Here is a 12,379-nt window from a genome sequence, read left to right on the forward strand (position 1 = left end):
TGACCTGGAGAGCCGTCTGACAGCTCAAGAACTTGAAACTCAAAAAGCCAACTCCAAATTTGAATTCAGCGTCTCTAAACAAGAGAAGTTGAAGAAGAATTTTGAGTCAGAGAAGAAAATCTGGGCTGATGAGAAGGCTTCACTGGTGACCCGGGCTGAGACCGCAGAGGCATCACTTGCAGAAGCAACAACCGAGCTGTCCGACTTAAAGCCTCATATATCTCAAATGGTCTCAGCCATCTTCGGTAAGTTACTGTTCATAACCCCAAACATTGCAATCCTTCCTTTGATTATTGCCGTAATCACTATCTCTGGCTCACTTTTATGTTTGTGAACACACACGCCCCAGGAGCACCAACCTCAAGTAGAACATGTTGGTCAAACTTAAGGCGGTTTACACCCTGGTGGAGCAACTCTACACCGGGTCACAACGTGCTTTGGCTGTTGTAGCCTTATCAAATACCACTACCCACCTTCTGCAAGACGTGCTGAAGTGTCTCGCTGTCCTACCTCAGCGGATCCAGGATTTAAGGCGGGCATCTTCAAGAGCCGGGGCCGTAGCCGCGTTGAGCCGCGCAAAGGCATGGATTCCAGAACTAGACCCGGCCGACCTTGCTCTTGGATACCCGAGTCTGAAGGAGGATGGTACCGTATTTGATGATCATGATTTCACTGCCTGCGTCAAAATCATACGTCCCGTGGCTACCCTTATTGGGAACGATACTGACCTCACCAAATATTCTCCGGGCTATGATAGTGAGAACCGGAGAATTCCAAACACTCCATATGATCAGGTTAGCATGATCCCTCCAATGCGTAAGCATACTTTTGCCCCTGAAGTGGACCCAGCCGGTTTAATAGATGATGAAGCTGAGTTTGAAGCCTTGAGTGGCATTGACTGGGCCTCGTCAACCTTCCAGGACAAAGCAACCGACGGAGAGGCGGAGAAGGATAACCCGGAATCTTCAAGCCCGCCGAAGGAGTGAATCGCCAGGCGTTTTGCAAAAAACAATGCTTCATTTATTCAGACTGGGGGAGTCTTGTAATGGGATAGAAAAAACTTCTCAAAGTTTGTCATGCCTTCGCGCATGTTCCTAGCGCTTAACACTTTCGTAAGCCGTCATCACTATATATTTCTGGCTTATGTTGACCATTTATTTCCTTGACGTTTTAAATTTGCTTGCCTTATCCTGCACATAAAAAAAGCAAAATTTCCTTGGCGGTTTATCGCGTCGGGGGTCACATAAAGTATTGACAACCCGTAACACGAACCAAAGACATCATATACAGGCCAGTTTATGACTATATTTGTTAAACATAATCATAATAGCATACCTGCGATCCCTTTGATAATCTTCCCTGCTTATATGATGTTCACCTGGCACTTAACAACCTGGGGTGATCAATATTAAACCGGAAGAATCAAAAACCATCTCATAATGCTTTCAAGGTCTCAAGATAGCCAAAATAATTATGCTTATGATGGATAATAAACAACATTTACAGGCTTCTGATTCAAATACGATCAGTAAACCGTTCCAAAGGGGTTAAGCTAAGATTCGGATACGATTATATAGCCCCCAGTGGCTTTGGCGATGCCGATCAAGTGGGTATCACCAGCTATGTTCACTTTGGTTCGAATATGACCTATGTTTGAACCGGAAACCCCAAGTGACCATAAGAGTTGTTTAATGACGCTGATTCGAATACGATCCACGTTAGACCCAAAGGGATTAAGCTGTGATTTAAATATGATCAAGAAGCCCCCAAGTGGGTTTGGCAATACGCCGATCAAGTGGGTATCGGCAGCTATGTTCTCTTTGGTTCGAATATGACCTATGTTTGAACAGGAAGCCCCCAAGTGACCATGCCTAGATTCAGACATGATCATAAGCCAGACCAAAGGGAAAGCCGGATTCGAATGTGATCCGCTCCCTGTTGGTTGTTTCCACCACCTGATAAAGAAGACACATAAACTTTTGAGGGTAAAAAGGACAGAGGTCCTGCTTTATTTCTTTATATAATATATACATTGTCAAAATATATACATCTTGAGAGCCGGTGGCTCAAGTATAATAAGGCCGGAGATGAGCAATATTCCACGGTCGGCGGGTCTCCTCCTCCGACTTACGTGAGTCTTTGTGCTCTCGAACATCTATGAGGTAGTATGATCTATTGTGCAAATTCCTGCTGACCACAAAGGGACCTTCCCAAGGTGGGGATAGCTTGTGCATGTCAGACTGATCCTGGATGAGCCGGAGCACCAAATCGCCTTCCTGAAAGGTTCTGCTCCTAACCCGGCGGCTGTGATAGCGGCGCAGGTCTTGTTGATAAATCGCTGAGCAGGCTATTGCCAAGTCTCGCTCCTCATCCAACAAGTCAAGCGCATCCTGATGAGCCTTTTCGTTGTCAGCCTCAACATAAGCCGCCACGCGGGGTGAATCGTGCCGGATGTCACTTGGCAGGACCGCCTCTGCACCATACTGAAAGCACAAGTGCTCCCTAGGTGGTTTTGGTAATTAATGTCAACATATCTCTTGTTGGACTAACACTTTTATCTATTATGTTTCAGATAAGTTCAACAATGGAGTGGCATGGACTAAAGGATGTGGGAACTCCTTCAAGATGCTAAGGACAAAGGATTGGCTCAAGCTTCAAGCTCAAGACTCTTCATTTTACATTTTAGTGATCCAAGATCACATTGAGTCTATAGGAAAAGCTAATACAATCAAGGAGGGATGAGGTGTTGCTTAATGAGCCTCTTGCTTCAAGTCTATAGGAAAAGCTAATACAATCCTAAGAAACCCAATCATGTTTACAAACTTCACAAAGCTCTTTATGGTCTTAAACAAGCTCCTATAGCATGGTATAAATGCTTGACCAAGTTCCTCATTGAAAAAGGCTTTGAAATTGGGAAAATTGATTCAACACTTTTTACTAAAAGGGTTAATGGTGAACTATTTGTGTGCCAAATCTATGTTGATGATATTATATTTGGTTCAACTAACCCTCATTTTAGTGAAAATTTTGGGAAGTTAATGTCGGAGAAGTTTGAGATGTCTATGATGAGTGAACTCAAATTCTTTCTTGGGTTGCAAATCAAGCAAACTAAGGAAGGTACTTTTTTCTCTCAAACAAAGTACACCAAGGACTTATTCAAGAAGTTCAATATGCAAGAATGCAAAGGTATGACTACACCCATGCCTACTAGTGGACATCTTGACTTAACCAAAGATGATGAATCGGTTGATCAAAAGGTTGATTGGTTCATTGTTATATCTATGTGCTTCACGTCCTGATATTATGCTAAGTGTGTGAATGGGTGCACGATATCAAGCTGCTCCTAAAGAATGTCATCTTAAGGCCGTGAAAAGGATAGTGAGATACTTAATCCATACACCAAATTTTGGCATTTGGTATCCTAAGAGGGCCTCTTTCGATCTTGTTGGCTACTCCGACTCAGACTATGCCGGAGACAAGGTTGATAGAAAGTCCACTTCGGGTACTTGTCAATTTCTTGGTAGATCTCTTGTGTCTTGGTCTTCCAAGAAACAAAACTCGGTATCCTTATCTACCACCGAAGTGGAATACATTGCCGCTGGTTCATGTTGTGCTCAATTACTTTGGATGACCCAAACTCTTAAAGATTATGGAATTCATGTGAAACATGTTCCATTGCTTTGTGACAATGAAAATGCTATCAAAATTGGTCATAATCCTGTGCAACATTCTTGAACTAAGCATATTGAAGTTCGTCATCATTTCATTCGAGATCATGTTGCTAAGGGTGACATTGATCTTAAGCATGTTCGCACTGAAAAGCAATTAGCGGATATATTCACTAAACCTCTTGATGAGAAAGTGTTTTGCAGGTTAAGAGGAGCATTGAACATCATTAATGCCTCAAACTTGGAGCAGAAACTCCATTAGATACATGCAAGACATGAGCTTATGACTAATCCTTGATATTTCTCTTATGATGAAAATCTTATGTCTTGGATATATTTGTATCTTCCATGTTATCTAACCCATGTAGGTACTTGGTTGAATCAAATTCCATGAGGTTGTAATCTACTCATATCTTGAGCAATCTCTACATCACCAAGTCTCTACACTATGGTGGTTGAAGACAAGGAAGCACAAAAACCATTCAAACATATCCTTTGACAAATTCCATGTTGAGCTTCATGATTGTCATTGTTGGATACACAAGTGCTCTTCCTTGCACGAACTAACCCATGTAGGTAGATGGACTCAAATTTCAAGTGGTGCTCCAAATTCTTGATGAGCTACATCAACCTTGAGCAACCCACACAAGTTCAACTACGTGGACAACATCACCAACCAAGGTATGTTATTCCATCTTAGAGAAGCTTTACTCCAAGTCATGAGTTAAAGCAACTCGACAAGATGTGAATACATCAAGATGCTTAAACGAAAAATGGCAACCCCATTTTGAGCTTAAACGATGAGTATGACCCATGATCAAGTGATCTCACTTGACTCCTAAGTCAATATACTCTAACATAGGTGAATTTGTCGCCGACCATGTCTAGATGAAGTTCTCTTATGTTCCATTCTATGTTTTTGCATTCGTCTCATGCATATTTGTTTCCCCTTTCAAAAAAAACCTCATCTAGATTTCTTTCTGTTTGCTCTGCATTTTCTGCATCAAATTCCTTGCACATCTTTCAGTAAATTCCTTGCAAATCTTTGTGAGATCTTACTAGTCTAGTGAGCTGAGGTGACAAGTGTTTTCTCTGCGATGAACTCGGTTTCACCAATTTGTTGCTTTTGGTCCAACCAAATCCTTTCGGTGCAACCGAAGCCTACAACTCGGTGCCACCGATTTCACAACAGGAAAAATAGTTTGCCACTTATTCTTTGTTTCTTCTGATCCAACTCCACTCAATGAATCTTGTCCTCTACAAGCATCACATTTTTATCATTGCTTTATGTTGTGACTCAAGGATCAAACCCATTCACGACAAATTCCAGGGGGGAGAGAGAGATTACATCTTTATCAAGCCCTTCTTGGAAATTGATATCAAAGGGGGAGAGAGAGATCACATCAAAGCTTATCATTTAGAGAGAGAAAGAGAGAGTATCACCTTCTCAGGGGGAGAGAATACTAGTAGAGAGTATTTCTCAAGGATCCCAGATGCTTGGTGTTCAAGAGGAGAGATGCCACATGTCTTCTTGAGGGGAAAGACATGTTCATATGTGCTTATTTGCATTAGTTTGCATTAGCTCTGTTCATTTATATCTTTCATCTCTGATTTTTTGTTCCCTATCTTCTCCCAGTATCCTATGCTAGATTCAGGGGGAGCAAGACATCTAAGGGAAAGAAATCATTCAAATTCATTGCATATCTTTACTCTTGGGGACATGTCTAATCCAATGTACTACTTAGTACTCACTCTCTACATGTCATCCCAGTCTTGGTATTCTTGTGGTTTCTTCTGTTTGCTCTGGCTAGTAGATGTATCTGTGTTATCTAACCTTGTTTACGTAGGTTCATTCCATCCTAAGCCAACTCAAGACTACAAGGTAAGTATATGCATCACAATCATGTGTATGAGGAATTCTTGCTGATGTACACACTGTTTGCAAGAAGGACTCTTGGGCATGCATGTATTTCCTTTAATACTTTTTGCTCTGATGCATATGGCCAAGATACATGTAACACATTGCTTGCTCTATCATGGTTATGCTATCACATGCTTCTATAGTTCATGTTCACATGATTGCATACATGTAGGGGGAGCCTATGCTTGTTACATGTCTTTCCAAAGCTTTACTTGCTATTCTTTATATATTTATCTAAAGCTTTGATGTATGTTGTCATAATTTACCAAAAAGGGGGAGATTGAAAGTACAAGTGCTCCCTAGGTGGTTTTGGTAATTAATGTTAACATATCTCTTGTTGGACTAACACTTTTATCTAGTATGTTTCAGATAAGTTCAACAATGGAGTGGCATGGACTAAAGGATGAGGGAACTCCTTCAAGATGCTAAGGACAAAGGATTGGCTCAAGCTTCAAGCTCGAGACTCTTCATTTTACATTTTAGTGATCCAAGATCACATTGAGTCTATAGGAAAAGCCAATACTATCAAGGAGGGATGAGGTGTTGCTTAATGAGCCTCTTGCTTCAAGTGCTTAGTGATATGCTCCAAATACCCTCAACTACTTTCCCACTTCCACACATATGTCCTAAAACCAGAATCAAACTCGGCCCCACTGATTCTTCCTATCTGGCGCCACCGAGTTTGGATGTCTTAGCCACTGCCGCAAACCCTAGGAAAATCGGTCTCACCGATAGGGATCTCGGTCTCACCGAGATGGGATTGTAATCTCTCTGTGTATGTCCATTATCAAAATCGGTCTCACCAAGATTGAGCAATCGGTACTACCGAGATTACAATGCAAACTTTCTGGTTGACTCATTATCAAAATCGGTCCCACCGAGTTTGAGTAATCGGTCCAACCGAGTTTGCCTGACCAACTCTCTGGTTAGCTAATTACCAAAATCGGTCTCACCGAGTTTGTGTAATCGGTCTCACCAAGATTACGTTATGCCCTAACCCTAACCATATCGGTCCTACCGAGTTGCATTTCGGTCCCACCGAAAATCCTAACGGTCACTAGATTTGCTGAATCGGTCCGACCGAGTTTCTCAATTCGGTCCCACCGAGGTTGGTAAATTGTGTGTAACAGTTAGATTTTGTGTGGAGGCTATATATACCCCTCCACCTCCTCTTCATTCGTGGAGAGAGCCATCAGAACAAACCTACACTTCCAACTTACTATTTCTGAGAGAGAACTACCTACTCATGTGTTGAGGCCAAGATATTCCATTCCTACCATATGAATCTTGATCTCTAGCCTTCCCCAAGTTGCTTTCCACTCAAATCTTCTTTCAACCAGATCCAAATCCTATGAGAGAGAGTTGAGTGTTGGGGAGACTATCATTTGAAGCACAAGAGCAAGGAGTTCATCATCAACGCACCATTTGTTACTTCTTGGAGAGTGGTGTCTCCTAGATTGGCTAGGTGTCACTTGGGAGCCTCCGACAAGATTGTGGAGTTGAACCAAGGAGTTTGTAAGGGCAAGGAGATCGCCTACTTCGTGAAGATCTACCCTAGTGAGGCAAGTCCTTTGTGGGCGACGGCCATGGTGGGATAGACAAGGTTGCTTCTTCGTGGACCCTTCGTGGGTGGAGCCCTCCGTGGACTCGCGCAACCGTTACCCTTCGTGGGTTGAAGTCTCCATCAACGTGGATGTACGATAGCACCACCTATCGGAACCACGCCAAAAACATCCGTGTCTCCAATTGCGTTTGAATCCTCCAAACCCTTCCCTTTATATTCTTGCAACTTGCATGCTTTACTTTCCGCTGCTCATATACTCTTTGCATGCTTGCTTGATATGTGTTGTGAATGTTAAACTTGTGCCTAAACTCCACTTAAGATTTAAAAAGATTAAAAACTCCAACTTTGGTACTTAGTGTCTAATCACCCCCCCCCCCCTCTAGACACATCTTCTCAAGGTCCTACACATACACCATAAAGAAAGGTGTGTAGCCTGTAGATCTGTTAGGCGTAGTGTTGATGCTTCACAACACAGAAGGTAACTCCTCCACCCAACAACCCAGAGTCCGCTATAAGGGTACAAAGAGTCGGGGCTTGATACCCTTCAGGATCTCTTGATTACCTCTTTCTGCTTGACCATTGGATTGAGGATGAGCAACAGCCGAAACATCAAGTCGGATATGTTCTCGTTGACAGAACTCTTCCATGGCACCCTTGGATAGATTAGTGCCATTATCAGTTATAATGCTGTGTGGGAAACCAAAACGAAAGATCACCTTTTTCATGAACTGAACCGCCATGGCTGCATCACACTTACTGACTGGCTCTGCCTCAACCCACTTTGTAAACTTATCCACTGCCAACAGGAGATGTGTCTTTTTATCCTTAGACCTCTTGAAAGGCCCAACCATGTCAAGCCCCCAAACTGCGAACGGCCAAGTGATTGGGATCATCCTCAATTCTTGGGCCGGCACATGAGCTCGTCGTGAGAACTTTTGACAACCGTCACATTTACTGACTAGATCCTCCATGTCAGCATGAGCCGTCAGCCAGTAGAAACCATGATGGAAGGCCTTGTCCACAAGAGATTTTGAGCTGGCATGATGACCACAATCTCCTTCATGAATCTCGCGAAGTATCTCTTGTCCCTCCGCAGGCGACACACTGTGTTGAAACGCCCCCGTTACACTGCAATGATGCAACTCACCATTAACAATCGTCATGGATTTGGACTGCCTAACAATTTGCCTCGCCAACGTCTCATCCTCAGGTAACTCTCCCTGGGTCATATAGGCCAAATATGGCAATGTCCAATCCGGGATGACATGAAGAGCTGCCACCAGCTGTGCCTCCGGGTCTGGCACCGCTAGTTCTTCCTCGGTAGGCACCTTGACAGAAGGGTTATGCAAAATATCGAGAAAGATGTTAGGTGGCACCGGCTTACGTTGAGATCCCAGCCGGCTTAAAGCATCAGCCGCCTCATTCTTCCTTCGATCAATGTGCTCCACTTGATAACCCTTGAAATGCCCAGCCACAACATCTACTTCACGATGATAAGCCGCCATGAGAGGATCCTTGGAGTCCCACTTGCCTGATACCTGTTGCGCCACGAGATCTGAGTCGCCTAAGCACCTTACCTGGCTTAAATTCATCTCTTTGGCAATCCAGAGACCATGGAGTAAGGCCTCGTACTCAGCTGCATTGTTAGTACAATGAAACATAAGCCGTAGCACGTAACAAAATTTGTCACCTCGAGGGGAAGTTAAAACAACTCCAGCCCCTGAGCCTTCTAACTGCCTGGACCCATCAACGTGAATAGTCCAATATGTGTTATCCGGCTTGTCCTCAGGTGCCTGCAACTCTGTCCAATCATTGATAAAGTCCACTAAGGCTTGAGACTTAATTGCAGTGTGTGGCATATATTTCAAACCATGAGGTCCAAGCTCGATAGCCCACTTGGCGACTCGTCCTGTAGCTTCCTATTCTGGATGATGTCTCCCAAGGGGGCAGAACTTACCACAGTTATAGGATGACTTTGAAAGTACTGCTTCAACTTCCGGTTGGCCATAAACACTCCGTAAACAAGTTTCTGTCAATGTGGATACCTTTGTTTAGACTCAATGAGCACCTCACTGATGTAGTAAACCGGCCGTTGAACCGGATGCTCCTTACCAGCTTCCTTACGCTCCACTACAATGGCAACACTGACGGCTCGTGAATTAGTAGCCACATATAACAGCAACGGCTCTTTATCAATGGGAGCCACAAGAACCGGTGGTTCAGACAATTGCCTCTTCAAGTCTTCAAAGGCAGCATCTGCAGCATCACTCCAGACAAAAGTGTAGTTTTCTTCATCATCCGATACAGTGGTAGGGCCTTCTCACCTAACCGGCTTACGAACCGGCTTAAAGCGGCAACACGACCCGCCAGTCGCTGAACATCATTGATGCACGCCGGTTTAGCCAGAGAGGTAATTGCCTTAATCTTCTCCGGATTAGCTTTAATGCCTCTGTTTGATACCAGAAAACCCAAGAGCTTGCATGTAGGTACACCAAACACACACTTGGTCGGGTTAAGCATCATCTTATAAACCCGCAGATTATCAAAGGTCTCTTTCAAGTCGGATATCAAGGTTTCCTTCTCTCTGGACTTCACCACGATGTCATCTACATAAGCATGAACATTACGGCCGATTTGATCGTGTAGACAGTTCTTCACACATTGCTGATAAGTTGCCTGAGCACTCTTGAGTCCAAATGACATAGATACATAATAGAAGGCTCCAAATGGAGTGATGAAAGTTGTCTTCTCCTGGTCCTTAACTGCCATTTTGATCTGATGATAATCAGAGTAAGCATCCAAGAAGCTCAAACATTCACAACCCGCCGTAGCATCAATGATTTGATCAATACGGGGGAGAGCAAAGGGATCAGCCGGACAAGCCTTGTTTAAGTCCGTGTAGTCCACACACATCCGCCAGGAGCCGTTCTTTTTAAGCACAAGCACCGGGTTAGCGAACCACTCCGGGTAAAAAACTTCAACAATGAACCCGGCCGCTAAGAGCCGGGCAACTTCCTCTCCAATAGCTTTCCGTCTCTCTTCGTTAAACCGGCGAAGAAACTGCCTGACCGGCTTATACTTCAAATCAATATTGAGAATGTGCTCAGCAAGTTCCCTCGGTACACCTGGCATGTCAGAAGGTTTCCATGCAAAGATGTCCCGGTTCTCATGGATGAACTCGATGAGGGCGCTTTCCTATTTAGGATCCAAATTGGTACTGATACGGAATTGCTTAGAAGAATCGCCTGGGGTAAAGTCAACAAGCTTCATCTCAGCAGCCGATTTAAACTTCAACGCTGGGTCATGCTCAGTAGTTGGCTTCTTTAGGGAGGTCATGTCTGCCGGGTCAACATTGTCTTGATAAAATTTGAGCTCTTTCGCTGCACAGGCAGACTCAGCATAAGCCGCGTCACCTTCTTCACATTCCAAGGCTACCTTTCGACTTCCATGCACAGTGATGGTGCCCTTGTGACCCGGCATCTTGAGCTGCAAATAAACATAACACGACCGTGCCATGAACTTAGCATAAGCCGGTCGCCCAAACAGAGCATGATATGGGCTCCTGATTTTGACCACTTCAAACGTCAATTTCTCCGCCCTGGAATCATATTCGTCTCCAAAGGCCACTTCCAGTTCAATCTTGCCAACTGGGTAAGCCGACTTACGAGGAACTACTCCATGAAAAACAGTGTTGGATGTCCTCAAATTCTTATCAGTGAACCCCATGCATCGAAAGGTCTCATAATGGAGGATATTGATGCTACTACCTCCGTCCATGAGTACCTTAGTGAATTTATATCCACCAACCTGAGGTGCTACCACCAAGGCTAACTGACCTGGATTATCAACCCGTGGAGGGTGATCTTCTCTGCTCCATACAATGGGCTGTTCTGACCACCTCAAGTAATGAGGGACTGCCGGCTCAACAGAATTCACGTCCCTCTTATGAACCTTCTGGTCGCGTTTGCATAAGCTAGTGGTGAACACGTGATACTGCCCACTATTCAAATGCTTCGGATTGCTTTGATAACCCGACTGCTGCTGCTGCTGCTCTCCTTGACCAGACTGCTGTTGATTGTAGCCGCCTTGATGTCCCTGAAAGCTGGAACTTGAACCACCACCAGGGCCATGAAAACCGCCAGCCCCTGAGCCGCCGCCAGGCACATGATTGCCATCAAAGGCGTTGGAATTCTTAAACACCTTCATGATCACGCAATCTTTCCACAGGTGAGTGGCGGGCCGCTCCCGGGTGTCGTGTCTCGGGAAGGGCTCATTGAGTAGCTGCTCAAGAGATGGGCCTAACCCACCGGATCGAGGCGGCTTGCCCTTACGTCTCTAATTGTTACCTTGCGCATTGGCGTTGGCCACAAACTCCGGGTTACCATCTGCCTTGCGCTTATTGCCTCCTTGATTCATCGGGTTATGCTCCTGACCCTTTCCATTGCCGTTATTCTTTCCCTTCCCGGTCTTTTCCTCATCAAACCCGGGATCCTTGGTACTATCAGAGTCGGCATATTTGACTAAAGCCGCCATCAGCGTACCCATATCGTTGCAATCACGCTTAAGGCGCCCCAGTTTCTGCCTCAGCGGCTCAAAACGGCAATTCTTCTCCAACATAAGGACTGCAGAACCGGCATCCATCTTGTCAGATGAATGTATTATCTCCTTGACCCGGCGTACCCAATGAGTCATAGATTCACCCTCCTCCTGTTTACAATTTGTCAAATCCATAATTGACATAGGCTGCTTGCAAGTGTCTTTGAAGTTCTGGATAAAACGGGCTTTTAGTTCTGCCCATGAACCAATGGAATTGGGTGGCAAACCCTTTAACCAGGACCGGGCTGTTCCATCTAACATCATGGTGAAGTACTTAGCCATCGCCGTGTCGTTGACTTCCAATAACTCCATGGCCATCTCATAACTTTCGATCCAAGCTCCGGGCTGCAAGTCGGTCGTGTAATTCGGCACCTTTTGAGGTCCCTTGAAGTCCTTGGGTAGGCGCACATTACGCAAAGCTGGTACCAAACAAGGAACACCACCGGTTCTAGTGGCTACTCCCGTCTCAACAGAAGTCGTCGGATACTCTGGAAAATCCTGATGAGCCACTTGTTGAGCTGCTAGCTGAGCCGCCCACTCGTTCTCCTGGCGTACTCGGTCTTGCACCGGGTTATAGCCACCGGGTTGGTTACGGCGCTGAGCGTTGCTTGACAAGGCTTCAGATTCCAT

The sequence above is a fragment of the Triticum dicoccoides genome, chromosome 6B, assembly GCF_002162155.2.
Source record: "Triticum dicoccoides isolate Atlit2015 ecotype Zavitan chromosome 6B, WEW_v2.0, whole genome shotgun sequence".
NCBI lineage: Eukaryota > Viridiplantae > Streptophyta > Magnoliopsida > Poales > Poaceae > Triticum > Triticum dicoccoides.